General features: G+C 36.3%; 1 pseudogene; it reads right to left on the bottom strand.

Moving 5' to 3' along the window:
- Nucleotides 1–20740: 20740 nt before the first annotated feature.
- LOC128534665 (scavenger receptor cysteine-rich type 1 protein M130-like) overlaps nucleotides 20741–26095 on the bottom strand; it is a 28847-nt pseudogene continuing 23492 nt past the window's right edge.

The following is a 26095-nucleotide window of genomic DNA, read 5'->3' on the forward strand; positions in this document are numbered from 1 at the left end:
ATAGTTTGTCAAATGATTTTCTGTTAGCCTAGATAAATAGGTTTGATTATGAAATTGGATTTAATAGTTATATATTGCAGTTTAAATTGCAATTTTAATGTGTGTCAAATAATTGCAATGTGATTTTTCTTTTAATCATAGAGTCCTAAAACTGACAGTACGTTTCTGACATGCACTAACGTCTCTAAGCTACACTAATCTCAGAGTTAATCTTTGTAATGTTATTTATACTGCAAAGTGCTATATGATGAGTCCATCCTGATAAACCAAACATTTATTTCACATATCAGTACCTTTTCCTCCTCCAGACAGCTGATTACATCTTCAGTGACATTGTGTTAACGTAAATAATCAGAGACCGTGATGACTCTATACATTGGCAGTGCTGTGAAGAACAAATACAGTAATCAATATCCAACATCTGAAAGAGTTGCTTTTGTAAAGTTAGCACAATATAATATATGCCAATGATTAAATATGGCTTGGTTTGTTCTTATAAAATTATTCACTATTACTGGTCCTATGTAAACATTATCTGGCAGGATATGGAGAGCTACTAGAGGCCATGGCTTTTATTATTGAGAAGCTTTGCACTGCGTTACAGTGATGATGAATGTCCTTTTAGAAAAGAAAAAAAAGCTTGGAGTAAATTGTATAAAACTGATCTGCTTTCATCCTCTTGTATGAAGAAATCTTTACAAAGCCTTCATCATATCATAGGTTTAAATTAGTTTCATAAACCAGTTCTGCTTGCATTAAAATAACACAAATCTATAAATCTCCTTGATATTTAATACATGTACAGTTTGAAACGACATCCTCACTAGTACATATGAATATACATGATTATACAGTGAGATTCCTGATTTGGAAAATAACTTGAGGTGCACTTTTGGCATGTCACATTAAGTGCAAGAAAGATCCCAGAGCACAGAATGGGTGCTGATCAAGTGGGTCAGTCTGAGAGGAAAAAATTAGGGATCAAACAGTACCTGAAGCACGATGGACAATGTTTAAACAATGTAAGAAACAAAGATAATCAGACCAATCAAAATAATCGATTCATCACTCCAAATCAATAGAGAACACAAACAGGCCACATAAAACTTAAACAAGGGTTACAAACACACAAGCATGGCCACTACCAGGCAGAATACATGCACAACACATGCACAAATACACACTTTAGCTATGAAAGAAGTGAACCCAAAAGTCACCTGTTCTTTAGCCTGGGTTACAGAACCAATATACCACTGTATCAGTCATACTGACTGAGACTGAAAGCTACTGACAACCGAACAAGTTTACAGGGTTGTTAACATTCAGGCGTTTCACTAACTTTACCTTGCAGGTGATCAATATACTTTACCATGAGGTTATATATCTAACTAGTGCTGCACTTCCGAGGTTACCTACCAATTTCATTTATTTTACTGTGTAAACTTACCTGATGCAGCCATGGTTCCCCTGCACTCTGGTGTGTGTGTGTGTGTGTGTGTGTGTGTGAGGGGTATCCTTCAGATAGAAAAGGCTCCAGTTTAGTGTTTGTTTTTCTCACGAAATTCTTTTGTTATTTTTCTCAAAACTTTCAAAGTTTTAAACTCGGACATTCCCTGCTCCTCCCCTTCCAAGTCTATTATTATTATTATTATTATTATTGTTATTATTATTAATATTATTATTTTTATCCCATCTTGGCTCTAACACTCCGTCGTACCTCCCACTGTCTAGAACATTCTGTAGAGCTCCAGAACCCCGTACAGCGCGTGACATCTTACACACGCGCAGGACACTCACTGAATCTGTGTGTGTGTGTGTGTGTGATGGTCGTTCATGAACGATTCGTTTTTTTTTTTTATGAATCTTTAACGTGACTCAGATGAATGAATAGACTCGGAGAGTGATTCGTTCACTTTCTACTGGGCGCGCATGCGCAAATTAATTAATTATATTATAATTAAATGTAGACGTATTGGGAGTCTGTTTATTGAAAATGCAACATTTTAGTTTATTTCTGATCAAAAGAACGAAATGAACTAAATAAGCCAAAAAAAGATTCGTTCATTTTGATGAACGAGATTCAAAGAACCGAGTCACTAAAATGATTCATACTTCCCTTCACTAGTGTGTGTGTGTGTGTGTGTGTGTGTGTGTGTGTAGGGGGCGTGGCCTTGTATGTAGATGACCCAGACTGTTTGGACACAGAGTTAGTTTGAGATGTACAGAGTTAACATGTGCTCGATGCAACCTAACTCACATCTCTTGTAGACGCTTTGTTTTGTTTCTTAAACGCTCCGATTGGATGAAATGAAGATGAGTGACATCAATCCATCTAATGGTGTAAAAGGGGGCGGGACCCTAATATGTGTTGACAGTGAAGTCCGTCACGGAGAGACAGACGCTGTTGGAGTCTTAACGAAGCACAAGCTGAGGTTCATTGTTGAGTAACGCAGCCGCTTTACCACTGAAAGTCTTTAAAAGCTGCTTAAGGTCAATATGTTTCATCATCTGAGTGGATTTGTGGAATTAGTTACACATCTTTTGTTCAAGCTGAAGTTATAACTCGTTTCAGTTAGCATTTCTTAGCATTGTGCCACACAGTGATCACGTGGTGTCATGACTAGACATGTTCCAGTAATTAGAATAAATGTCCTGTGTCTTTATCTCTCAGCTGACCGAGTTGTACATGTGATTTAAAAGCGCTCGGACAGTAATGTTACAGTAGGTAGTCAATGAGAATGTCTATTACCGCCGGACTCACCGCCACGGCAAAACCACAGCGGACTAAAGAAATCAGTCGCATTTCAAAGTCATTCGTCAAATAACTGCCAGGTGGCACAAAGTGACATTTTAAAATAAAATGAAGTCATAAAAAAGTCATAACAATATGTTGTATTGAAGAAACACTACAGTGATGGTAATTTCCACATCTGAGTACTTTATACAACAAACAGGAAAAATCCAAACCAGAGCTGTTGATATTTACTGAACAATAATGAGTCAATAATAATAATAATAATAAACATTGGTTAAATGTTGTTTAGACAGACGATCAAGTTCACTAGCTGATAATTTTATTAGTCCAAAGAATGAACTGATATAGAGCCGATCTCTGTTTGTATCTGTTTATTTTTATTTAAAAATAAAATCATTCAAAGAAATCGAACTTAAAATATAGAAATAACTGGAAAAATAGACTTTCAGAATAAAACATTAGAAAAACTCAAAAAAGACTCTAAAAATGCTGTTGTTTCTGTGAACACATTGTTGTGTTGTTTATTCTGGTCAAAATTCTGGGTTATTTCGGGGACTTTAAACACATTGTTGTGTTGCTCATGTTGGGTCAACTGAGATGTAGTGAGTCATTTACAAATGAACACCTGGTTGGGTTATTTTGACCCAACAACTGGTTTATTCTTTATTCTCTGGTTTCTCCAAACGGCAGCCTGCAAAATGTTGGAAATATTACTGTTATTGTGTCACAAGTGTAGTTTTAAGAGTTGTTCAGGTGAGAATGTGTGTGTGTACAGCTCAAAACCTCCATCGGTTATTAAAGATAGCATTTATTCAGAAAAAATGATTTTAGAGATTTGAGCTTTAGGAAATCTCCCGGCGCTCTGCACATAACACCGGCCCAACGCAGCCTCGTCTCGGAAAGAGTTTATAAACGTTTTCTAAATGTGGGCTATTGTTGTTTACTTATAATATTTATTAATTTAATTTAAATAAAGTTTGAGATGTTGATCATCGTGATTCTCCTCTTTAATTTCCTACGTAGTCTAATCAGCGCTCAGCCGCACACATAAAGATCTCTCTCACATGTGTGTGTGAGAGAGACAGCGGGGGCTCAAATTATTAATACAGTGGGAGCCACGTCAAACAGCCGCTTGGAGCATGATAGGTCCATGACAGGACCGTGACAGGACCATGATCGATCCGTGCACGGAATGTGATCCCCCGCGATGACGTAGTTACCGATGCCCCGCCCCATAAACGCCCCCATGCGCTTTCTAAAAAGATGGTTGCAATGCTGTATAATTCCGCCAGATGGAGCATTGACTGCTTCAGTTAACTGCAGTGTCCAAGCAGCCGGTTACTATATTTGATATATATAACATAACTTACGTCAACATAGTTTCATAAATAGATGATGTGGTAAAAAAGAGGGATAAAAAACGATTCATAAAACAGATTTAAATCACGCAATACACAATCAATGATGCTTATGCTATTTTTAATTAATGATTAAATTAATTAATTAATTATTTAATAAAATACTTATTGCAATATTTTTCACGACATCCTTAATAATACTTAAAGACACGGTAACATCTGTAATTTATCTATACCAGTCGTTGTAGGTACGGAATACAATGCAGGCTATGTACAGTATTTTACATTACGGTGTATTTTATCTATTTCCGTTTAATACACTGGTAGATAATATTTTGCTGCAAAGTAAAGCTTAAAATTTAACTTCTGCTTGAGTTTGTTTTCGTTATATATTTTTTTATGTTTTCGCTGAAGTTTTTTTTTTGCTGATAGTCAAAAATTGGCAAAACAAATCGATTAATAACGCATAATATCTGGAACAAATATCTGTTCATACGGATCAGTATGTCTTGGGACATTATGACATTATGTGATGGAACATTAATCACTTATCACTACGGTGAATAGATGCGGCGGCAGGGACCGATTAAATCCCCATAAACATTCACACTTAAACACAATACTAACAAACTAAACAGTTCCAGAGGGTCAGCGCCTGTTATCGCAGGATCACCTACAGGATACTACTGTAATTTTTACTGCTTATATTTTTTGCCATTTTAACAACCCACCCCCGCCGAACTGACGCTGCCAAACTGCACTAGGGATGAAAATGGCGGCTTAATGGACTATTCGCGGTAAGTGGTGTTTTAATTTATAAAATTTGTTTGGGATTAGTTTACAGTTTATTTCCCAGTTTAGTTTTTTATCTGCTGTTTTGAAAATCACTGGCAGCACCAGCAGCGGTCAGATGTAACTTTAGATAACTTAATGATCTGTTTACCACGTCTGGAGGTAACATTACAGCTTACTGTCAGTGTCACAAACTCACAATGTCACTCCTTTAGCCGCATCTATTCACCGTAGTGATAAGTTTTATTTGGTTTTACGCGATTTCATGTTTTATTTGTTTGTGTGTGTACGTGTGTGTGTGTGTGAGTGTGTGTAAGAGAGAGAGAGAGAGAATGAGAGAGAGCGCGTGAGAGGGCTTATATTGTGATTTGTCCAAGGTTACTAAAGACTGGCTTACTACTACTAATAAAAATATTTTAATGTAACCCATGGGTCTCAATCACAAAATCAGCCAACGCTGTAAACAGATGACAAGACAAATTATATAGGCTACTCTGAAACGTTAATTTGAACATAAAAAAAACAATATATATATATATATATAGTGTATATATATAACATAAATATAAAAACAATCGACTATTATTGTCAGGGTCAAGTTTACGGGGCTTCTTAGTCTTTCGTTAATTTTACTTCTAACCCGAAACCAATGTGGCTTATTAAAGATGCACTGTTTTATTGGACATGGCTGTTTTGTAATGTTCTGCAAAATAAACACTGTCTACGGTTCGAATATACTGTGAACGTCTCTAGATACTTCTGCAGTAATGTTATCGTGGTGTCAATTATTAACGTATAGATGTATTTCACTTGCAGACAAAATAGTCTAGTAACGAAAGTAATGAATTTGTCACTACTCTTCTCTTACGCAGCACGGCTAAAAAGATAATAAATATGACACCAATCCTGCCATGATGCTACCCTGTCCATACACAACACTGGCTGGGGAGATGAACTCAGACTTTCCAAAACTTCCTATTATTTCATGAGATGAAATTAAGCTAGGATGAAGAGAACAGGAATTAACTGCCCTCTGTGCAATATCTAAGTAGAGTGTAACTGGAGCAGCCACAAAATGCCCCCCGTCTAACTCTGATTAGGAAAAGCTCACGGACACCAAACCTGCAGCACTTTGGTGTAATTTTTATTATCTTATTTTATTATTTTTTATTGTATTATGCCGTGCTGCATAAGAGAAGAGTAGTGACAAATTCTTTACTTTTAATAACGTGATGTTTGATCGGATGTTATATCATTTCCAAGTTGAATAGTGTCGATTTTAGAGTGCATTACGTGTGATACGAAAAGAAAGTAAATAAACACGTAGCAATGCAAAGAGGACAGAGCTGCGAAATATTTAAGCAATATAAATTCAACAAAGTGTGATCATAATGGTTGTTGTTGCTGCTGTTTAGGTAATTGGTTCCATCGTGTTATTAAACGCAACTGTGTTCACAAAACCGAGCAGAGGGAAAGAAAAACACTCGCTAACGCGTTCGGAAGAAAAGGGGCGGCGGCTTTTCTTTGAAGATAGCGATTGTGTAATGGGGAGCAATCCGTGGCAGGGGGGAGGGGGGGGCGCGTTTTGGGGCATAACACACCTTTGAAAGTCTTTTGTCTTGTAAATGATTTTCTTCGTTCACCTTCCAATCCCCCACAGCGCACACACTCTCTACACTGTTGCTATGTCTGTTGGGGCACTTGGTTATACACAACACTTTAATGTATGAAACACTTACTTCCTGGTTTGTTTTATTTTAAATATTGCTTATTACCTTTTCCCGCAAAATAAACATTAAACATAAACAACATGTTATCATTGTGTAAATTATTAACATATTGAGGTCTTTTAATTAAGGACAAAAACATACCCTGCGCTTGTGTTTAGGACTGATGCTGAACAGCTGTGTTCATAGGTTTAATCAACGATTTACAAGACAACAGTTAAAGCGTTTGTGGATGAGAGGTGTGTGTGCATTTCTCCGTTGGTTTAACACAAACTATTGAGCACAGACAAGTAAGTCTGAAGTACCCCTCCCCCCGCCAAAACACACACACACAGAGCAATTAGCACCATGTCATAGTCAGTATTCTCCACTGAGGTTTCTTACCTTCCACTCCTTCTAAGATTGTCTTTGCTCTTTTGATGGAGTTCTTAAAACCCCCCCAAAATTTTATACTGAGAAAAATGATTATGGGTTACATAATCACAAACACAAACTAGCACAGATACATATGATCAAGTGTTTAACTGTTGTTTTCGTTTTTTTAATATAACCAGTAATAATAATAATAATAATCATAATAATTATTATTATTATCATTATTATTAGCCCAACTCTTTGACTATTTAAAACGTCGGGTCACATTTTTTGCACATTGAAGTTGTTGGTTTAAGTAAATGTATTTTTAAATACACAAACAATCCCCCAACAATTAAAACACGCACACATGACTTTAAAAATAAAATTTATTCTTCCAAAACTAGTCAAAGGTAAAACAATAATTTGTATAAAACAGGTAAAAACATGTTTAATTTTTGCTTAAAAGTCATTAAAATATCCGGATAACACCAGCTGCTTATCAGTCTCTATCTGGTTCTTTTATATTAAAATATAATTTTTTAAAAATATTAAAGAGGGAACTGTTTAATTCTTTGTTTCCCCCCTAAAGTATGACGTTTTGCAATTCTATGTTCAGAACATACAGTAGACCTGACCAAACATCATTCTAAAGCTGTTGCACTGTGACGTCATCCCTCCTACAGCTCCCTTAACAGCTTGTTCAGGCTCCTCCAGTAGCTCCAAAAGACCAACCGTCATCCGTCTGACCCCCCAATCCTCCACAGCGGAGCTCTGATTAAAGACAACAGGAGAATTTAGTGAAGACAAAGATAAATAAACTTTACAGAATATCTAGTTGTAATAAATATAAAAGATATTAGTAAACCTACACCATAGAGTGTGTTAAATACTGTTTTGGGGAATTCTGGAATGTAAATAAACTGGGATAACTTTAACCAGTGAACTTTGTTAGTGTTAACCCCGGTCTGTCTGTATTATCGTCTGCATTAAATTAACCGAGAATTTACTTATTATATAATGCGCTTTTCATACAAATAAGTTAAGCGATATAACACTCGTATATATTAGTTCATCTCTGAAGCCAAACTATAACTTCCCGAGTACTGAAGCCCCCCACACCTCCCCCCACACACACACCTCCCCCTCCCCCTTAACTGATAAACACTTCAGGGTTTTTATCCAGCTCGGTAACTGAGCGCTCGCGCTACCGCGCAAAGTCACGGCCGAATTGAGAAAAATATAAACCCGGTTATGAGCGTTTAGCTCGCGAGCTCCTGTACATCTATCCTCAGCTTGTGTCCTTCATGAACTGCATCACATTATATTCACAGATATAACCTGCAGATTAACTCTTATCCAAAGAATAAATAAATGCTGAATTTATCCAGACAACACGCGGTCAGACTCTAAAGGCATTTTTATAAAACACAAACACTCTTCATCAGCTAGTGCAGCTTTTGTAATAGAGACATAAATAGTATTTTCGAAGCTTTAGTGTCTTTTTTAGTTAAAAAGGTGTGACATTGTGAGTTTGTGACACTGACAGTAAGCTGTAATGTTACCTCCAGACGTGGTAAACAGATCATTAAGTTATCTAAAGTTACATCTGACCGCTGCTGGTGCTGCCAGTGATTTTCAAAACGGCAGATAAAAAACTAAACTGGGAAATAAACTGTAAACTAATCCCAAACAAATTTTATAAATTAAAACACCACTTACCGCGAATAGTCCATTAAGCCGCCATTTTCATCCCTAGTGCAGTTTGGCAGCATCAGTTCGGCGGGGGTGGGTTGTTAAAATCACGTGATTGCAACTCAGCGCAGCTAAATTGCTGGCTTGTGTTAACGTGTCCTTGAGAACGAAGCGCCATCTAGTCGTGGAACCAGGTAAATGCATAAATAGGGCTTGAATGGGCGTGTTTACTGTAAAATCTTGACACGCCTTTCTCGAAGGAAAAGGAGGGGGGATTACGGCGTGCATAGGGCAGCCGTACGCCATTCGTACGCAATTCACACGGCCGCGGCTATTTGGCGTGGCTCCATCTGTAAGTAAGACATCATGTGCTATGTATTAATACAAAACATGTGACGTCACTAATTAGTTCGGAACTAACTGGGTGAAGAGTTGTGTTAATTAAAATCAGCTGCTTTATTTACTTGATGGAGCAAATATGTGGCAGAACTTTTACTTTTTTGAGACGTGGTGTCCACCTCTCCACAAAAAGGCCTAAAACTAGAGAATTCTCAAGTGAAATGTGAACTTCTGTGGCAAATTCCTGTAGATGATCTTCAGGAAGTAATCAGGCAGACATGGACTGAGAGAATGAGGACTGAGACTTGATTTAGAATCCAGATACAGCAGGTCTAGAAGAATAAAGGACTTTATCCCAAATACTGATTATCACTTTAATAAAATAACCAGTCATTCCTATTTTCTTTATCATTATTTAAAAGAGAATGTCAGGAAAACACTGAATTTCAGTTTTGTCTAAATACTTTTTGCCACCACTGTATATATTTATTATGAAGGTAGATAACCTCCCCGAGCTACTTAGATCAGATTCGACTTTATTGTCAGTGTACAGTACAGAGTACATGTACAGAGCCAATGAAATGCAGTTAGTATCTAACCAGAAGTGCATAAGTGGCCTATTTACAATAAATAAATACAATGTGTTATACAAACAGAAGATGAATTTGGTAATACAGTTATGGTATATATAGTGATATACGTAGTAATGTACAAGAGTGGGACATTGTGAAGTGAACAGGAGAAAACCTATTTTTCAGTCTGTTATTGCAGACTTTGATGCACCTGTAGTGCCGCCTGTTGTTAGCAGAGTGAACAGTCCTTGATTTGGGTGAGAGGATTCCTTGATAATGCCTCTCGTCCTTTTGAGACAGCGTCTCTTGTAAATGCTTTCCAGGTTGGGTAGCTGGGTGCCAATGATTTGTTGGACGGTTTTCGTCCCTCTGAAGAGCTTTACGGTCCTGAGCAGTGCAACTGCTGTACCACACTGAGATGCAGTTTGTAAGAATGCTCTCAATGGCACAGCGGTAAAAGTTCTCCAGTGTTTTGGATCACAGATGGGACTTTAAAGATGCTATTGTGTCTTGCTGATCAGGAAAGAAGAGTTCAGAGATCAGGTGAGGTCCTCAGAGGTATAGACTCCAAGGAACTTGAAGCTGGTTACACACTCGACAGCAGCTCCTTGATGTCAGTGGGAGCAGAATGTGATTGCCAGCTTTTTGGAAATCCACAATAATCTTTTTCGTCTTCTTAGTGTTTAGTTCCAGATTGTTGTCTTCACACCATGATACCAGATGCCTGATCTTCTCCCAGTAAGCCGTCTCGTCATTATCTCTGATCAGGCCCTCCACTGTGGAGTCATCTGTGAACTTGATAATGCTGTTGAACGCAGGGGCAGTCATAGGTGAAAAGGGAGTATAGGGAAGGGGACAATACACATCCCTGAGTGCTGAGGGTGAGACTGGAGGAGGTAAGGTTATTTAGACTGTGGTCTGTTTGTAATATCCAGTGGAGTGCTGATGCCAAGCTGTTTCAGCTTCAGGTCTAGCTTGGAAGGACTCACTCTCACTCACTCACTTACTCATCTTCTACATCGCTTTATCCTGTATTCAGGGTCGCGGGGACCTGAAGCCTATCCCAGGAGACTTAAGGTACGAGGCAGGATACACCCTGGACAGGGCACCAATCCATCACAGGGCACACACACATACACACACACACACACACACACTATGAGTGTGAGTCACATTCACAGACTAAAGATTGAAGCATATAATCTATATTGAAATAGAACAAATATGAATTTGTGAAATACAAGATCAATCATTTGATATAATTTTAGCTATTTATTTAAATTTTTTTACTTTTTTTCATCTTACATCGTACAATCAGAGCTGCTCCCAGTAAACCAGTCTTCATATATCACACTGTTGTATCCTGTTATATATTGTTACAATATCTACATTTTTAAAAATATAGTTACAGTATGTTAAGTATAGTAATAATATCTTACAATGTTTCTGTTCCTCCAGTCATCTTAGATTCCCCTTACTGAGCTACAGAGGCTAATTCAGTTAGAAAAAGAAAAAATCTGGAGTTTAAAACCCTGCAATGTGAGGTGTTATTAAGCAAAAGAGCCAGTTAGGGTTTGGTGTTCATCTTACCTATTCAGTACCTGGCCCGCGGTCATTGATCCACATAGACACCAATCATAAACTAATCCGGAAAGTTCTTCTGCTTCACTTCAGTCTTATGTTTTAAAATAAGACCAGCATCAAACCTTCAGGCGTCAATCACTTTGACCTTCTTTCAACAGTCTGTCGAAAGATTGGGTTTTCCACCCCAGTGTGTGTGTGTGTGTATCCTGTGTGTTGTGATAGCGGTCTTAAAGCTGGCACTCTATTACCTCATTTCCACTACACTGGTGCTGGTGCCAGGGGCCAGTTTTGGTGCTCGGCCGGTGCTGGACTGTGAACCACCCACATTTACACTAGACAGGAGCTCAGCGGGAGCTGCATGATAATACGTCACAGGCCACGCCCACGAAACAGAGACGAACATGGCTGAAGTCAGTTTACTGGCTATTCTCTAAATTATGAAAATGTATTTCAGTATCCAAAGGTAGCTAAATCTTTTGCACCTCCACCGCTGCCACTTTTACACAGCCCCTTCTTTTTGTCCCTGTAGTCTTTCTTCAGTTTTTTTAGCTTATTCACTATTTGGTCGGTTGTTCTGTCTCTCCGTGACAGACTTCACTGTCAACACATATTAGGGTCCCGCCCCCTTTTGCACCATTAGTTGGATTGATGTCACTCATCTTCATTTCATCCAATCGGAGCGTTTAAGAAACAAAACAAAGCGTCTACAAGAGATGTGAGTTAGGTTGCATCGAGCACATGTTAACTCTGTACATCTCAAACTAACTTTGTGTCCAAACAGTCTGGGTAATCTACATACAAGGCCACGCCCCTTACACACACACACACACACACACAGATTCAGTGAGTTTCCAGCGTGTGAGGAAGATGTCAAGTGCTGTACTGGTTTTTGAAACTCTACAGAATGTTCTGGACAGTGGGCGGAGTTTATCTGTGACCTTGGGGGACAGGAATGTTCTCACTGCTGGTCACAGTGTGTGTGTGTTCCACAGATCGCCAGACAGCTTCTTGTTCACAAAATCCATTCACCTCAGAAATAGGAGTCTTTCCAGGCGTTAACTGTAAGTGATTATACACACACACACTTATAAAAGTTACACATTGTGTACTACCGTTTATATTTACCAATCAGCCATAACATTACCACATTAACATTAATTATCAGTTATATACCAGTGAACTGCTAACAGGATCACACACACCCAAGACTCTCTCACACACACACACACACACACCGACCCAAAGAGGGAATCAATTACATTGCGGCATTTGGCCAACGCCATTATTCAGAGTGACTTACATTTTTATATTATTATACATCTGAGCAGGTGAGGGTTAAGGGCCTCGCTCAAGGGACCAACAGGGACGACTTCAGTCGTGGGATTTGAACCTGAGACCTTTTAAACCGTAGTCCAATAATTTAACCACTGAGCTTTATTTTAAATGAAAATTGTATTTTAATTTAATTGTACTTTCTAGTAATTTATTTTTCATTATTTAATTCAATTCAGTTTCAACAATTGGCATTGTCCCAAAGCAGCTTTACACAATCAAAAGAATTATTTACGTTTGTATGGAATTTGAATGTGTATGAATCAAAATGGTCAGATAGTCGCTGGTGAGCAAGTTATGACATCATAACTAAAAGGGAGGAGCCTGAAGGAAACACAGACATGAGGGGGAACTGAGATGTAAAGCAACCAATCACCTCACCGTCAACAAACCTGAGTGATCAATGAGAGTGGGGAGGACAGCATCTAAACATACCAGTTCACCATAATACTCTACGTCCATGATTTTTATAGTGAAATAATTTTATTTTCTGTCTCAGACAGTCGTATAATCCTTTCACTGCGTATCATACTGTGTATAGTTGTGTACATGACTAATAAAATAATAATTAGATTAGATTTGGAGCAGCAGGTTATAGAGGACGTGATGGACAGATAAACCTGTTGGACAGAACAGCTTTCTCCAGAGTCCTCACAAAGTACGGTGGATCAGCATTAGCTTAACATTAGTGTGACACCCATAAATGTGTGGTAACATTATGTGATGTAATGATGAATAATCTTTTATAGTGTGAATGTCTGTATTCTTCGTCTTATTATTATTATTCTCGTTTTTTATTGGCGGCTCGCTTTTTAGATAGAGCATTACCGCCATCTACTGTAAGCATTGAATCAGAGACTTGTAATTTCCCTCATCCCAGACTTTTCAGGACCCGGCCTTTCGATGTTGCTGCATGTTCAGCTCCTCCATCTACAGCCCAGGTCCTTTCCAGACTAGGGACGAGGGCTGATAATAATAATAATAATAATAATAATAATAGTACTATTACTACTCGAACTAATAATAACCCCCTTAATAATAATAATCTTTATATTCTATAAATTAACTGAGTCCTTTTTAGAAATATTACTAATAGATTATCACTTCCTACTGGATTTAAAAATTCTTTTAATGTTAAATGCTGCACACCCTTTTGCCGAAGTTCTTCAATTAATTTCCTTCTATCCTCAGCATATTTATTGCACTGAATGAGAACATATTCAATGTTGCATTAAGTCCCGTATGCCCCAGCCTTAGTCTTGAAAGAACCCAGTCTTCCTTTCTACTTCCTCTTGAATTCCTTCCTTTGCTTACCGATGATTGTATTGAGAACATATGCCTACCTTTTTGTTCATTATCCCAATAGGATTGCCATTTTTCTGTTATCTTTTTTTAAATTATTGACTTAAGTTAGGATTTACTATACAAAATTTGCATGTCTATACCTTCTTTTGCCGCTGCCTGTTTTGCTAGCTGATCTGCTTCCTCATTTCCCGCCACTCCTGTATGTGCTGGAACCAACAAGAACTGAAATACCTTTTTTTCCTGATGTATTATGTACAATAACTGAAGGAGAATGTGTGTATTGCTGTAGGAGAGCCTTATTCACTTAATGTATTTCACTGCATATCGTACTGTGTATGAATGTGTATGTGACAAATAAAATTTTAATTTTATTGTGTGTTTGCTCTGGGGACTGTATCCTCATTTCACCACAAGGGGGCATTGCCTCGTCTTCAGGATGATGGAAGCGCGGGAAGGAGATGCAACACATTTCCCCTCTCATCATTTCTCTGTTCTTTACAGGTTAGTAACTGGTAAAAAGTTCATCAAGTGAGGTGAAAAGCTTGTGGCTATGATGGAGATGTAAGTGGGATGTTGTTTTGATGGGAGCTTTTATGGAAGCTTCAGCTAGTTTAGCTCATTGTGCACGTGACATGTTTACTGAACCTACGATACGCTCATGTAGCCTCATATTTACAGCCTCTTCTATTGTGTTTACTTGGTGAGTCTCCTTGGGTCCATTCTTTGTACGTCGCTAACCCAGTTTTGCGAACCATTAACCTATGAATTTATGTTCTGGGTCAATATATAATTGTGGGAGATTTTGAGTTTGAATAATTCTGGGAAAAAATATATTTATTTACAAAATATTATTATCTTCCCTGATAAATCATCCCTGAAATATTTTGTTTTTAGTCATTGCCAAGCTCAGGCATAATTGATTTCAGATATTTAGTTTTAAAAACAAGAAGTTTACTCATTATTTGGTCAACTATGTTACGGACAAAACCTATAAGTTTTAACTTTAAGTAAATGTCAGACATTTAAAAAAATCATTACTCTTGGAACAATATGTGTCTATTTACCTACCTTTTCAATTAAAATACCCAATTAATTAAGAAAATACACATTTTGTTCAATTGAAACCCCAAATTTCAAGTACTGAAGTAACCGGTCTGTATATTTTGTTTCCAAACTGCTTGATTCATGACAATTCTCTTGATGAAATTATGCTGAGGTATATATTTGACAGCTACTCAGTTTCTAAATATTTACTTGGAGATTAGGGAACCATTGAAATACATATATTTTTTAAAAAACATAATGGTAACTTAATTGACAGCCCAGTATCATAGTTGACAAAAGTAACATAGTTGACTGGACATGACAAAGATGTATTTAACAAAAACAATCCTAAACTATATCAATTATTATATGTTAGCTAATCTTTTACTGCATTTAATCAAGACCTGTTGCATATTTCATGACATAAAGGAGAAATACAGACACACATCAGTTTACAAGGATCAATCACAACTTTATTAACAAGCACATATATCATAAGCAAGAGATCCTAACATAGAAAACAACAACAACAAAAGTATCAAAAACAGCACTTACACAAAAATTCCACCATGTAAACATTTTGAAAATCTTGTTTGTGGAATGAAATACAGTAGTGCATTGTATTGAACAAAAAATTATAGTGCACTGCAATAAGTAACAATAACCAATTAGTGTTTTATTCTGTTGGTTAACAGAATAAGTGTGCTGCATTGGATCAAAATTTTAATTGTGCAAACTGTTGTATCTCAAAAACATTCATATGTTAGAACCCAAGTAAAACATTGGCATACCCTCCAACTTCCAGGCACCCATGAAACCGGTGGAGACAGAACACACTCCCCATTTTCTAACCCAAGAACATGGCCAATTATGGTTTGTTTTTCAATGACTTTGTCAAGCTCAATCAAGTAATCTTTAAGTGTGTGTGTGTGTGTTTGTTTGTGTGCATGTGTGTGTGTGTGCGCGCGCATGTCCTTAGCCATGAAGATATGATTTGGCTTACGGTATTTGTCTGATGTTTTTGTTTGAGCTTTAAGCTTTTCCTTGAGTTTGTGATTCTCAATGTATATTTTCTGGTACCGTCTTCTTCTAGTCCTTCTTCCTTGTATTCTCTGTCTGAAATTACATGAAGACATTTTTAAATTATTTTTCAACATTGCAGGTGTCACTTAAAGCATTTGAAATTAATTGTCACCATGCCACCATGTAATTTTGCATTTTAATCTAACATAATAATCTAACAAGTACTTTTTCATGAGACATTGTTCTGTTTAAGGTACTTTCTACATAGCCTGCCTACATAGTACTGTTTGAGGTTCTTTCTACATAACCTTCTAACCTTCCTGGTTGTGGAACTGGTTGTTCCTCACTGTCAGGACTCAGTGGTGGGGTAACAATAGCAGAAGCCTGTTTCTTTCTGCGTCTGCTCTGTTCCGGAGCTCTTCTCCAGGCCTTTCTCTTTGCACGTTTTTCCCTCTCACTTTGTTCAGATATGGGCTTATAATATGCACCTTGCTCCCTCTTTTCTCTCCATTTCTGCCGGCCTTTTGCCAAGTATGCCTCCCTTTTTGCAGGATCAGCATCTCGCCGTGCACGGTAACGGCGCTGCTTTTCTGCAGCAGATAATCGTGGCATTTGCCTGAAAACAAGTTTACTTTTATAATATTTATTGCAAAGTATTTTATAGTTACTGTACAATTGGAATATTAAATGAACTCCTGAAAACTATAAGAACATGTAATGAATGTCAACTATGTTACTCTTAGTCAACTAAGTTACCTTTGCAGAGTAACATAGGTGACTGGTAACCTAGTTGACATTTTTGCTGTTTTTAGGGATAAAATCAAAATGGTTGCCTAGCACCAGACACCACATGGCATTTTACAGAGAGGTTCTTCTAAATATTATATGTACAACTGAGTAAAATTGAAATTCAAAGTTATTTATGAATTCATTGTAGTAACATTGTTGACATATGATAAGTACACATTTGCCCCAAGCACTACTTTAGGTGAAATAACTGAAAATGTGGAGGGAGAACATACCTTGGAGTCTTGCTAGTTTTCTCTTCAGGAGGAAATGACATCATGTGGAGCAGGTCATGTGATTTGGAAAACACACTCTTCCTTGAGGGGTGTATTTGCTATGGGTAACTTAGATGACAGCGACTTCTCGGACACATATTCAATTTGTCAATTTCTATTGAAAATGTGACATATTGCCCAAAAAGACACATTGTTCAAAATTACCTCAACTTAATGTAAATAATATAATTAAAACTGTTTTTGAAAAAGTTTTTAAAATGTTTTTTTAGGTAATGAGATTGTGGTTGCAATTCATTTCGGACGGTTATTTAGTTGACATTTTAGGGATATCTAGTAAATTTTTATAAATAAATGATTATTTCCATAATAATTAACTATGGAATTTGTAAAGACAAGATCATGAAGAACACTGAAGACTTTTAAAATTTTATTTTAATAAGCATGTTTGCGAGATAATTCTCATGGACATGAAATCTCCCTCAATTATATATTGACCCTTCTAATATAATATTTGATAGCGATTATGTAGGGGGGGGCAATCCATGGCAGGGGGGCATTTCAGCGCATAACACGTGTTACAAAAAACTATTTAGCTCGCTCTTTTTCTATTTCATCAACCAATCGAAGGGCTTGTGATCAGTGTTTCTACTGTCGATGCATATCGCCTTTTAAACCAACGCACGAGCGCAATAATCCTAGACAACTCAGTCCAGCTACACTAATCTTCAACAACAGGTGTGCCGAAGAACCGACTTAGCCAGATCGTAATTAGCACGATGATCTCATCTTAGATGTGTCAGTTCATCTCGGATGTGTCAAGCGACGTATGAAGAACGGACCCCTTGACCATCCAGTCAGTGTTTTGTTAGGAATATGTTGAGTAAAGTGCTTTAGTGTTTATAGAATGTTTAATGGAGTTTGTTATGTAATGCTAACTCTCGCTAGCTTCCTCATGTGTCTATGGGACTCTCCGTTATTAGCTGGAGCTCTGTGTTAGCACGGAATGCTAATCTGTAAAGCAGCAGATCTGCACATGGATTTGCTGCTACCAGTGGAGTTAAATGAGCTTTAAATAGCAGAACAAAAACAGTTTTGATAATACTGTAGGTTCTTTCATCTGTATGTTGGAATAAGAGAAGCACATGGACTGTGTAAAACTGCTCTTATTGTGAAACTGTCAATATGTGAACTGTAGAAGGTTATGGAGAGACACAATGTTGAGAATGTAGTCAGAGTTCATACTGTACACAATCTAAGTGGAATAGAGCGTGTGGAGTGACGTCACGCCGCACGTCATTTCCGTCTCTGCGCCATTGTTGGTGGATGAGGCGCCTGTATGTGTAGGGAAAGTTGTTGAGCAGCACGATTTCAGGAAACCAAAATGATTTTGAATGATAAATTCAACATTTACATTGTTATTTCATAATGTATTTACAATCTCACTTTGGCTGGAGCCTGGTCATTCTGGTTGCACACACACACACACACTATGTAACTGTTGATAATAATCATTTCTTAAAATAATGATGTGGATTTTAGTAGCATATTTCATCCACTAGATGGCAGGAAATTACCTCAGTTTAGGGAAACTTTTTGTTGCAGCTGATTAATAATAAGAAGCAGAATTATTGTTATTATTAATAATAAAATAGCAAATACTATAATGTTAGAGTTATCACTAATTATGAAAGAAAAAATGCCATGATATATGAACCCATGAATAATAGTGTTTATATCTGGAGTTATGATGTGTGTAATGTTGGTGTTAATGTAAGTCCTCATCATGTGTTTAATTCTGATTTATTTTAAAATAATGTAAATGTTTTTATTATGTGAGTTTGTGTATTTATCTGTGTGTTTCTGAGAATAGAATAGAATCTTTATTGTTATTGTACAAGAACAGTGACATTTGATTTGTAATTCCAAAAAAGTCCTAAAATAAACACAATAAAAACATAAACATGGTGCAGTAGAGCAGGGGTCCGTTCTTCGTACGTCGCTGACTCAGTTAGCTGGATTTGATTGTTGTGGATTTGTCCTGATCTTGGATTGTTTCGTTCTTCGATGCGCTTCTCGCATTTGTTGTCATAGCAACATATCCGTAAGCTTGAACCTGCTCGGGAGCAGCTTTATTTCATGTAAACAGGATTTAGCCTGCGCTCCTGGCGGGTTATGATTGGTTGAAATGGCGAGGTCACATCTGATTGGTTAAAGAGCACGACTGACTCACGTGGAAAAAGAAAAGTATATGCCCCCTGCCATGGACTCTCCGTTCTTCGTACAACGCTTGACACATTTGAGATGAACTGACACATCTAAGATGAGATCATCGTGCTAATTACGTTCTGGCTAAGTCGGTTCTTCGGCACACCTGTTGTTGATGATTAGTATATCTGGATTGAGTTGTCTAGGATTATTGCGCGCTCGTGCGTTGGTTTAAGAGGCGATATGCATCGACAGTAGAAGCACTGATCACAAGCCCTTCGATTGGTTGATGAAATAGAAAAAGAGCGAGCTAAATAGTTTTTTGTAACGTGTTATGCGCTGAAATGCCCCCCTGCCATGGATCCCCCCCCCCACAAAATCGCTATCAAATATGATATTAGAACATAAATTCATAGGTTAATGGTTTACAAATTACATGAGACAATAAAATAAAATGAGCAATATGAAAATAAATACGTTGTATATGAAAATAGAAATATTAATATTTTTTTCAAATACAACATGTATACTTTTATATTGTTTATTTTATAATAAAATTAGTTTCGTCCAATTTATCATTATAAAATATTTATTTTTAATATATTTAAATATTTATTTGCATATTTTTATGACAAACCCCTGAAAAATAAATGTGTTACAAAATAAACATTATACAAGAATTTCTATTAATGGTCTTGATGACTGTCTCGTGCCTAGGGTTTATTATAATAGTAATATCATATTTGATAATAATAAACCTATGAATTTATGGTCATATATAATATTTGATAGCGATTATGTGTGTGGGGCGGGGGGGTATGGGTAGTCCATAACAGGGGGGCATATACTTTTCTTTTCCCACAGTCCATGTCAGTCGTGGTCTTTAACCAATCAGATGTGATCTCGCCATTTCAACCAATCATAACCCGCCAGGAGCGCAGGCTAAATCCTGTTTACATGAAATAAACCTGCAGGTTCAAGCTTACGGACATGTTGCTATGACAACAAACGCGGGAAGCACATCGAAGAACGAAACAATCCAAGATCAGGACAAAATCCACAACAATCAAATCCAGCTAACTGAGTTAGCGACTTACGAAGAACGGACCCCAGTATACACTTGTGTGATATTAATTTTTCCCTGCATGTGATTTACTCAACTCAAACACAGATCATCACAATATACAAAAATAATAAACATTAAAACACTTTCATTTCATTAATTGTATAAAAACAGATGATTGTTACACAATAGGAGAAAAAGCGAATAAAACTCTGCATAATGCAAAATATTGAATTGTTCTCATTCTGCGAGGCTAAAAAGTCACCTTTACTTGTATATTGTTTATTAAGATTAACATTAAAATTAATGAGCTGTCACTCATTAAAAAGTGAGAATATAGAATAAAACCTGAGATCACAAAACAAACATCTGAGAATATTAAAGAAATATTAGATTATTAAACAAAATCCTGAGAATAAGGAAAGAAATTGGAGAGTTTGAAGGAAACCTGAGAATTTCACATGAAAATCTGAGAATCCGTAATGAAACTTCCAACATACACAGCTCCCTAATAGAGACTGCAACAAAACATTCATTTCAATGATATGTTTTATAGTAAAACACACAGCATGAAACCTAGACGTATATATTGCTTGCATATTGTTTACAAAGACAAGATATTCAGATGAATTGTCAGAAATGTGTTGTAAAAGGAAAGCTGGAAACATTTGGTTCAGTAATAATGGAGCTGATTTAACTCTCCCTAATCTATTTGCTAATAACAAGGTGAGAAAATGAACATGGTTCAGAATGCATGAAATTATTGGAAGTAGAATCAAATCATTGTTTGTGTTTATAAAAGTTGAAATGTAATTTCCTGAGAAAAGGCCTTTGGGGGCGTGTCTCAGTCACATGGTCCCTGTCTTTCTGAGATTTCTCCTCCACCTCATCATATTCTGTAAAATAAACACATTTACCTCTTTAATATCTCCTTTGTATTGGATTAATAGTCATTGTTTTGTAAAACCTTCAAATACAGTAAATGATGCACTATGTAGAATTTCTTTGATCTTTAAACAATAAATGAAGAGAATAGAGGACATTTATCAGATGAGTTTTCTTAATATTAACACAGGCCATGTGTATAAGATGTGATAGAGATGTCCATCAAATTTCACATCATTTTACAAACTGATTCAACTGTAGAAATGCTACAAAACAATAATACATTTTATATAGTATTACATTTCTATTTTCCTGTTAAATGTTTGGAATAAATAGTTTCCAGTCCTTACAAGATTGTGTTTATAAAAATGTGGAAGTAAAAGAGCCATAAATATACAGGTCTTATCTAAAGTGTGTAATAAATCTGGCTGCACTTGTTAAATGACAGAACAGAGATTTGTTCTAAAAACAGTCAGCTGATGTTTATATTATATATCACAGGTAATATTTACAGTAGGTCTTATCTAAACTCTTTAATAAATGCACTTGTTAAATGACAGAACAGAGAGAACATTTGTTCTAAAAACTCTTCTGAAAGTTGATATTTATTATATACCATATATAATCTAATCATATATAATCTAATCTTTGACTTTGCTGCCTGTGCACTTATGTACATTACAGAATAAACAAGAAGTCACTCACCTTCTGTCTCTCCTCCATCCTGTTCCTCAGTGATGACATCATCATAATCTTCTGGATTGTCTAATCAACAAATAAATGAAGAAGTAATAAACCAGTGTGTGTGTTGATCTTATAGTAAAATACTGAGTTACTGAGTAGAACACGACGTTTATATAAAAAATAAAAATAACAGAAATAACTTGAATATATAAACTATTACATATTAACTTGATTATACTGATTTTATATTAACACTAAGTTGTGAAATTAAAATAGGATTCCATGCAAGTGAGGAGCGAAAAGTAACTATTTAAATATATACACTATTAAATTATAAGAGTTTAATGATGTTTTATTGTCTACCAGCTGCTGTAGTGAGAAAAAGGATTAACCAATAGGAACGGTGCATTTTCCCATTAGTGTGTGAAAGCTACTAGCCAGAGACTCCACTATAACCACTGAGATATGGAGGTGAGAGCTGATGAAGTCGCCTGCTGGAGCTTTACTGCAGTAAGAGGAGAAGAAATTATATCACTCTTTATAAGATGGAATTTTAGCCCTTATCTACATGATTATTTATTAATTATTTAATTCATGTATGTATTTTTTTAGTACAAATATTATAATTAGTATAAATGCATTTTAAGGCAACATTCTTAATTTGTTTAGAAAAACAAATTAAAAACAGCCGAGATAAATGTATTGATTATTTAATGAAGTACATTTTACATAAAATTGTTTTATTATATTACACATTTTTAAATAACATTTATTTTTTCATATTTAAATACTTTTCACTTAATAATGAAAATATTTACTATTAATATTTTTATTACTATTAATACTTAATATTAATATTACATGAGTGTAAGTGCTATATGTACATATATGGAGCTCATGTGTATTTCCCTTCCTCTGTTGCAGTACCACTCTGGGCCAGTAGGTGGTACTGCCACGCTTTTCATGTCAATCTCATTTAAGGGCTTAAAATTATAACTTGTTGCTTCTTTTCATCAGCATTTTTAAATTTAGTTTGGATTTGCTCAAGTGATATTTTTGTAGAAATTAATAATTATATGTTACAGAGAATAGATTAAATAAAAAGCCATTAAATATTATTTAATTAATTATTGTTCAGTGATATTAATGTAGATTTTTAAGATTAAAAATATTGTTAAATTGCTTAATTCATTATGTAAAATACATTTTGCTGAATTGTTTTAGATGTGGGTGTGGCTTATATTAAATGCAGCTGTAACCCAGTGTTCATAATTAGCCATAAGAAAATTATAGACTGGTTACTAAAATGATGGAAAATAATAATGATATTAAAGTAATATTAAAGAATCCAAACTAATAAAGGTTTTGATTATGACAGTGAAAGATGGAAGTAGACAAATAGACAGACTCTGAAATCCCCCCGTGCAAGCATGTGGTTTGTCCTGAAATCAGTTGTTTCTAAAGATCCCCCCTGTGGTTATTTACTAAATGGTTTGTCCCAGCTGGTTGTCTGTCCCTATTGGGTGAAAGGTCAAAAGAACGCGCGCGCAGCGCTGGAACTTTCTAGACTTGAAGAAGCGAATGGATTTGTGTTTTTTCCCTCACGATTAGGAGCAAATCATAGCAAATTGTTCCTGGAGTTAAATGTGATGACATTTATCTGATGAGTGCAACAGTGAGGGTCTAACATGTTAACAGTCTACTGGTTTGTATTGCTCTAGCGTGGACAGCAGCCTGGAGACTTGCTAGTTGCTAAGCTAATTGTCCGATGCTAAGCCACGTGTTTAATGTCACCGGTGTTAATGATAACATGTGGCATCTATTTTTCTGAGTGATGTACATCTACGTCACATTGTATTACTGTTGTGAATGATTTATATTATTATTATTTAACCTAAGCTTTATGATATTTTATGTTTTTTTATTGCATTTTACTTTGTTGTCAGTAGTTCAACCAGTGCCATAAGCCATTGTAATATTTAATTGGTGAATTGATTTTGGGGATTCTGACCATATCTATAGGTCAGGTTTTTAGTCGAGACTGGACCCAGAACCTTTTCGAATTGATTCCTTGGATTACTTTTCCCTGTCATGGATGACGAGCCCATAAGATTCTATCAAGTTGATTGATCTTCAAGTGCGGTAGGAAGGATTGTGTCCACACACAATAACGAACCGAATGGAAATTCGTGTGATGATCCAAAGTGGAGCACTAAGACTCTAGTAGACCCGGGCCGGTTTTATTTTCTTTATGTGCGCACTCTTTTATTTATTTATTTATTTATTTTAGTTTCATATTGAATGCATCACTAGAGTTCTCTTTAAAAACATTGTGATGTAAATTGCATTCCCTTTGTGATGTTTGTTAACCATACACACCCTTAATTAGTAAATATAAATAGTTAAATTTTACTACTGTGTCCTGGGTTTCTGACTCAGTGCATCACTTAACTCTTGGCTCTTGCCAAACCTAGAACCTTCTGAAGCTGGTCTACTCTATAGAACGTGATGGTGCCACTTTTGGGCTACACAGCAGATGGGGCACTAATTCTAATAATTCATTAATGGAAAATGGTATTAAACTATTAGTATTTAAACAAATACATTTAAGGACTGTAAGATATAATGATAGACAGAAGTAATTTTATTAATTACAATTACATTATTTACTTCTGAATTGTTTTAGATGTGGGTGTGACTTGTATTACAGCAGCATTATGAAAACAAATAAATGTACATCTTTGTCTTTGGGCTGTTCCCTTTCAGAGGTCGCCACAGCGAATCATCTGCCTCCATCTAACCCTGTCCTCTGCATCCTTTTCTCTCACACCAACCAACTAAATGTTCTCTCTCACTGCATCCATAAATCTCATCTTTGGTCTTCCTCTAGACCTCCTGCCTGGCAGTTTCAACCTCAGCATCCTTCTACCAATATATTCACAATCTCTCCTCTGAACATGTCCAAACCACCTCAATCTGGCCTCTCTGACTTTATCTCCAAAACATCTAACGTGGGTTGTCCCTCTGATGAACTCATTCTTGATCCTATCCATTCTTGTCACTCCCAAAGAGAACCTCAACATCTTCAGCTCTGCTACCTCCAACTCTGCCTCCTGTCTTTTCTAAATAAATGTACATCATAAGAAAGTTAAAAAAAAAAAAAGATTAATTAAACATTACATTAAAAAGAAAGTTGTGTGTGATTATTTAAAATGAAATGCATGAATGAATTCCCCACATTATGAATTGTTGAGTTCTTTTAGATGTGAGTTTGATTTCTGTCAAATGCAGCAGACGAGATGTTGATGTTAATCAGCATTTAGCGTCTCAGCACTGTGAGGTCTTGGAGCTACACTTTACTACACTTATAGCAGACTTTTTTGTTGTTTGTTTTTCATCAGTTAATGTGGAGTGTCTGCTGTACACGTCCCTGTGGATGAGCTGTTACTATAGAAACCATAATGTAGTGGAACGAGTGCAATAATATAAACCTGTGATTTACAGCTGCAGTATGTCAGAGCTGCTGTTATAGAAAATTAATCAACATCAATCAGAATGCAGAATTCAGCAGCACATTGTTTAAAGTTTATTATAAAATTGTTTAAGGGGATTTTTTTAATAACAGAGAAACTCCCTGACCTGTGGTGATGTTTGTGTTTGTTTCAGCCGTAACTGCATCATCATAGTTCTCGGACACGTCCTCTGTCAGAATGTAGAGATAAAAGCTATTAAATCCACATGAATATCATTAATGATCATTTGGATGCTTGTGGATGCAACACTGTCACATTATTATCATACCTGTCAGTATAACTGACTTCTGATCAGCTGTAATGGCCTCATCATAATTCTCAGCTTCATCCTCTACACCAAAACACAGAGATTTAAAGTTTACTAAAGTGGCAGTTTGTACACTGTGGATTTGTGTGTGTGTGTGTGTGTGCTCTCTAAAACAAATCCCAAAACAGAAGCTCACCCTCCATGTTATCAGCGATGGGTCCAGCAGTGACGGCATCATCGTAGTCCTCTGGTGGCTCAACTCTTCCTGTATCACCTAAATGAAATAAAAGCAGAGGCTCTGTACAAACAGCTCCATCACATTCTGACCTCATGGTTTAATGTCAAGTCACTCAATTTATCTGATCAGTTAACAACTGCACCCACTTATGAAGTCACTGGTGTCGATGACATCATCATAATACTCAGTCTTTTCTCCAATCCCAGACTTTACTGGAAAAAGAAGAGTTTGTGTGTTTGGGCTTTTAAACACATTTATACTCAATAAAATCCTCATCCAAAGAAGCTTTGATAAATGTGATAAGAGGGATTTCAGAAGCTTAAAGTAAGATAAGGTTG

This window comes from Clarias gariepinus, chromosome 12 (genome assembly GCF_024256425.1).
Source record: "Clarias gariepinus isolate MV-2021 ecotype Netherlands chromosome 12, CGAR_prim_01v2, whole genome shotgun sequence".
Lineage (NCBI taxonomy): Eukaryota > Metazoa > Chordata > Actinopteri > Siluriformes > Clariidae > Clarias > Clarias gariepinus.